This window comes from Anastrepha obliqua, chromosome 1 (genome assembly GCF_027943255.1).
Source record: "Anastrepha obliqua isolate idAnaObli1 chromosome 1, idAnaObli1_1.0, whole genome shotgun sequence".
NCBI classification, from domain to species: domain Eukaryota; kingdom Metazoa; phylum Arthropoda; class Insecta; order Diptera; family Tephritidae; genus Anastrepha; species Anastrepha obliqua.
In genome coordinates, this window is record NC_072892.1 from 70531496 (window position 1) to 70537495 (window position 6000).

Genomic DNA, 6000 nt, shown 5'->3' on the forward strand with positions numbered 1-6000 from the left:
AAAAGCTGAAATTGAAAATATTATAAATTTGATCAAAATTGTCAATTAATAATAAATTAATAATTTCCAATTTTTCGGTTTTCAGAGTTGATATTCTTATGATCAAATAGTTCTAAAAGAAATTGAACTTTTAGGCGTAGGAAAATTTCTCCGTTAAGTTTATTCCGGGATAATCTCTTTATAAGGACGATTCTATAAAGAGTCACATACCAATTTTCTGTGGGCTAATTTAAAACAATTTTACAATTTTTTTTGACAACTTCATTTTAACGAAAAATAAAATAAATTTTTAAGGTGCCTCTATTCTCGTAAACTTTTGTGTAAAAAATGGCTACGTCACTCTGTGGAATTTTTATCGAACGTAAAAAAGATTCAGACAATAAATGCGACACCTATCACGCCCACCATGAAAGAGTATATGAAGTATGCAAATTTGTGGCGTGTTCAAACTGTCTGTACGATTATTCGAATTAGACAATGTAATGTTAACATGTCCATTAGCTTCAACTATATTCAGACGTTTATTTAAATGTAATCAGCATCAAGTGCTTAATCGGCTTATACTTGACACAAAACATCAAGAATGAATCACGAACTATTGGGAATTAAGTTAGATTTGATGAGCCTGAGGTAATCACCGGACATTTTCACGCATGATTTCGTGCATACTTGTACTAGAAAAGGTGAACGGTTTTTGTTGAATGTTGCAAAAACAAAAACGCAGTATATGGTACTTTAAAGTATTTTATGCGCATATTAAGTGCATAGAAGCAAAGCGACTATATAAATTTGACGGTTTACACAAGTATATGGACTTACAGACATCACAAACTGCAGAGAATTCTAGCTTGACTTATTGCTTAATAATTTTGTTTTGAAAAACGCTACAACTATCATATTTATTCGGTGCAAAATTACGCTAACTGCTGCGTCAAGGGCCTTAAGGCCATTTTCATTCCTTTGAGTTGTAATAGTTACGTTGCCCACTGAAAAGCCCATTATATATACATACATATCGTTCGTTTGCCTCCAATATTCACCAGTGAGGAACTCCAGCCAGCTGTGAGCAAGCTGAAAAACAACAAGGCACCAGGAGCGGAAGTAGTACTCGCCGAAGCTCTTAAGGAGATCGGAAAAATGCGACCACAAGTCTTACTAGACATGTACAACGCCTATCTAAGAGAGGGAATTTTCCAGAAATCTGGACAAAAAAACAGCAGCTCGAGCTAATAAGCAAGGGGAATGGCGAACCGAACCTCCCATCAGTATATGCGTCATTATGCATGCTCGACACAGCAGGCAAGCTCCTTGAAAGGCCTCGATTGGCCGCAGCCATAGATAAGGCCGGAGGACTTTAGGAGCTTTAGACGCGGAAAGTATACAATAGGGGTAATTGATACTGTCATAAACAGTGTAGGAGCACCGTAGAAGGGCAGTTTACACTCTAGAAGTATCGCCTTCTTGCCACCGTAGATGTAAGGAACTCTTACAATAGCCTAAGTAGGGAGGATATATTGGCCGCCTTAGAGCTAAGGTTCAAAATTCCGGCATACCTACAGCGTATAATGAGGAATTATTTACGACACCGCAAACATCCGGAGCGGCACAAGGATTAATTCTCGGTTCCGACTTGTGGAACATTAATTATGACGAGATATTCAATATAGAAATGCCCCATCGTACCTTTCTAATCGGATAAGCAGATGATATTGTGCAGGTGGACTAAATTCAATTGGACCCAAAGTAGCCACAGAAAGAACGGAGCTAATACTTCTAACCAAGAAGCACATCCCGTTAGAAGTTAGCATGCAAACTTACTTAAACACGCTAACAAAAAAGTTTCTAAAGTACCTAGGCATAAGACTAGACTCAAGACTAACCTTCTAGGCCTAAATAAAGTACGAAGCAGAGAAAGCCGCTAAGACGACATCCCTACTCAGTAGACTGATAACAAACATAGGAGGTCCAACCCAAACGAAACGGGAAATGGCGTTGGCTACTAAAGGTGGGAAATAATGACGGGGCCAGCTGTTCAAGTAATAAGCGGCTTAATACTAGCTTTTGAAAGGAAAAAGCTGTGGGCATTAAAGCAAGAGGGAATGGAAAAAGAGTTAGCAAACCTGCAGCGCGCGAAATAAGGTATGAAACGGTAGGCTATGGCAAAACCGCTGGATTAACGAAACACGCGGCAGATGGACGGCTAGGCTTATAAAATGCGTCGCCACATGGAACAGTAGGGAATTCGGCGAAGTCAATTTTTATACAACCCAACCGCCAACGATGACGCTGAACACACATTCTTCAAATGCATGCTTTGGGAACAAGTTCTTGGAGAATGCAATCGGTCACATAACCACTGAAAAAGTAATCGACAAGATGCTAAGTGGCGAGGAAACATGGGAGATCATCAGTAGGTAGGTAGGTGAAATGGTTGAAGTGCAAGTGATAGGAGCACCCAGTGATTTTAATCGTCTAGCTGCCAAGCCCGGACATTTACAGAGTAAGTGCTCAACAGTTTCCTCCTCTGAAAGATCCCCACAGCTTCTGCAATGGGTTTGGAAATTGAATGGCGAGGAGTCCAAAGGACTTTCTGAGTCCTTCGTGCATCGTATTGAGGCCAACGGGTTATCGAAATAGCACATGAAGAAATTAAGCTCCATCTTTTCTGCGCTTTCCTGAGAAATAATTTGGGCAGTTCCCCTTTAACAACTGTCAGGGGGATGCCGATGACCGGGCAGGAGGTCTCTGAGGCCAATTCAATCCTCTTCCTGGCAAGCTCAACAGCAATTTCATTTCCCTCTATGTTCCTACGTCCTGGAACATAGCTTAGAGAAATGTTACCTGCACATCCAAGAGATTTGATCTCCTCCTTATAGGAGTTTACTAAGTTCGTTCTGCACCATGGCGTCGTCAGAACCTTGGTCGCGGCTTGATTATCGGAGAAAATGTTAATATCTCACATTACAGTCCATTGGAACAGTCATAGTTTTTTGGAAGAGGCTCCAAATTTAGAAGGCCGAAAAGACTTTTGTCGTGAAAGCATCTTTAATGCTGAAGCTTATATTTGGTTCCGTGAATATTTGAAGATTTATACAACAATTTAAATATTTTGAGTGAAAGTAACCCTTTTGACTCACTCGAGATACATTTACATGCCAAGAGAATCACAGCCGTAGGTAACCTTCATCATCATCATAAATTCCTACAGTTCCAGTGTGGAACATAGGGCCACAACGTAGGCAACCTCTATCTATACTTTTCCAAACCTAAATACAGAGTCAGCTAGCTTCAATGGTCTTTACCAGAGATTAATGATTCACAGCTTTTTCGTTTTGCTTCTTTTTTATTTCTAAGAAAACTTGATTACTTCATTCTTTTCTACTGATTTCACAAAACAAAGTGAAATTGCTTCCCTTGTGGCTTTCAGTGAACTTGGCGAACTTGGAGAAAAGTTGATGCTTTAACCACTTTCTTCGTAAATTGCTTGCGACTGATGATGTTTAAGCTGTGCTTGCTCTTACTTTTTTGTTTGTTTAAATAGCGACCCAAAAATCTGAGTATTGAATTATCAAGAGATAAGGAAAATATCTTATTATTAATTGGTGCGTTGATCTATTGAGTCACATTCAAAAAAAGTGCAGGACTACCTTCCTTTACTTCCTTTTTACTAAAAATTCCTAGCGAATACTTTAAATGCAGAAGCAATCTCGTTTATTAATTTACCAGCAGTTGCTGGAATGACTGCAGAATGTTTACTATTTATATCGGTTAACCGATTCATTGCATAATTTTTGTTTTGTGAGACTTAGGCTGCAAACACAGTGCACGCTGAGACGAAGACGAAGATGAAAACGAAGCTGAAGAGAAATTGCTTGCGTTGCGAGTAAGCGAATAGGTTGCACAGTGCAAGACGAATTAGTTGCGCTTTTGTTATGTTAGCCGCAATGGATTCCTCATCAGATGATGAGCAAAGCTTATACATATTTTAAATTAAAACGTATAAAAATAAATAAAAAAGTACACTCTATAAATTTGGGAAGAGAAGCATTTGGTGAATTTCATCATTTGTATGATGAGCTGCGCCACGATGAAAAGAAATTTGTGGAATATATTATACCAGAATGACAATTAGCACATTTGATTATATTCTAATTAAAATTGAGGCACTTATTATTAAAAATTGAACTAATTTTAATAAAACGCCAATTATATGTGCTGAAAGGTTAATTGTGACGTTAAGGTAAAAAATAATTTAAAATATATTTAGTTTTATGCCTTTTATTGATTATTACTTCTCATTTAATTACTTGTTTATCGACTGTCTTAACTTAATTAACGTGCCAAAGCATAGACAGAACAAACAAACAAAAACCACGGTAACTAGCAAGCGATTCGTCTTCAAATTCAGTACAGCAGCGTTTGAAGCTGATTGCTTGCGTTTCGTCTTCATCTTCGTCACAGCGCGCACTATGCGTACGAGCTAGCGAATTCATACGATTTGTTCTGCACTGTTTTTCGTCTTCAGCTTCGTCTTCATCTTCGTCTTCGTCTCAGCGTTCACTGTGTTTGCAGCCTTAGAAACTGTAAACATGTAGCATCAGTAAAACCATAGCTATTTGGTGGAAAGGTTGAAAGCTTATGTTTTCATGATTATAAAATACACTATCTGCGGACAGATTTGCATTTCACTGATCGAGCGAGTTCTGGCTAAGCGAAGAAGGTTATCAAGGTTATCTTTTCACACCTGTTTCTAACGTCATTGCTGGAATTGTTCGTTCAAAAAAAAGTTATTTTTTTTACGAATATTTATTTATTCATTTCAAATAATCTCCATCCAGATATACTACACTTGAGCTACCGTTTCTGGCAACGCGACTTTTGGCATAGTCATAAGCTTTTCCAGCTATGTAACCTTTGTTTTTCCAATCGCGACCAGTCACCGTTCCTATATGAATGTTTTCAGTCCTGTGAAAAGTTGCTATTAGCCGAGTTCAGAAGATGAAGCATAATTACGGTATTGTCATTGGCCTGAACAAACAAATACGAACGAGCTGGCGTACTTTCCGAGACAGGTCGTTCAACAATTTCGGTTTTTTTTCGTATTCCTTATAGATCGTATGATTTTCTGGCAAGAACTTCATATACACCAAGCCATTATAATCGACGAAACCAGTAAGCGAAACTTCCATATTTGATAAAATTTAGCGTGCCTTTTCGACCTTGGCTCTTTAGGTCGTTTCCTTTGGTATGATTGGGTTTCGCTATTATCCTTTTACGCAAATCTGGATCGTCGTTGACACCATTAAACATTACCTTGGTTAAATATAACCAAAAATCCCCAAACACACCAAACAGGTCCAACATTTATGTTTGTCAAAAACAAATTAAAAATAGGACGTAACAACATACAACAAGCCAACACAAATTCAAAAAACAAAAAAAAAAAAAACTTAGCCTGAATTTCGAAAACTCATCTTTTTTTAAGAAATCTTGAACCGGAATTCGGTTTGATGGTATGGTTTCCATCTTATCAAATTTGCACAAATGGGCTATATTCAAAACCAGTTTTCATTTGCCGTAAAAGACGTTTGATGAGTTTTAGATTTCGATACTTAACAAATCCCTACTCAAATTATTCTCGCCATCAAAACAAAACTTCGTACAAACTACACCTTTCGATCGTGTTTTTCTTATTACGAGAACTGAACTAATATAATATTATAAATATATTTCAGAGGCTGGCAGTTTCAAAATTTCATTCTAAGCCTATCTTTATGGGGTTGACCTATTTAAGCCGTCAAAAAGCGAATACCAGTTAATAGCAAGTGAAAAAGTATAATTTTCCTTTTGTTGTAAAAAAATACATACTTTGATGGGTTCCCTTCTTAAAGCTCAACTATATTTAACACGGGTCATTACAAATTTAAAGATGTTCAGAAATTTCTTTGTATTTATTTTATTTGCATAAATATACTCTAAGTCTACAATAGTACAAATACA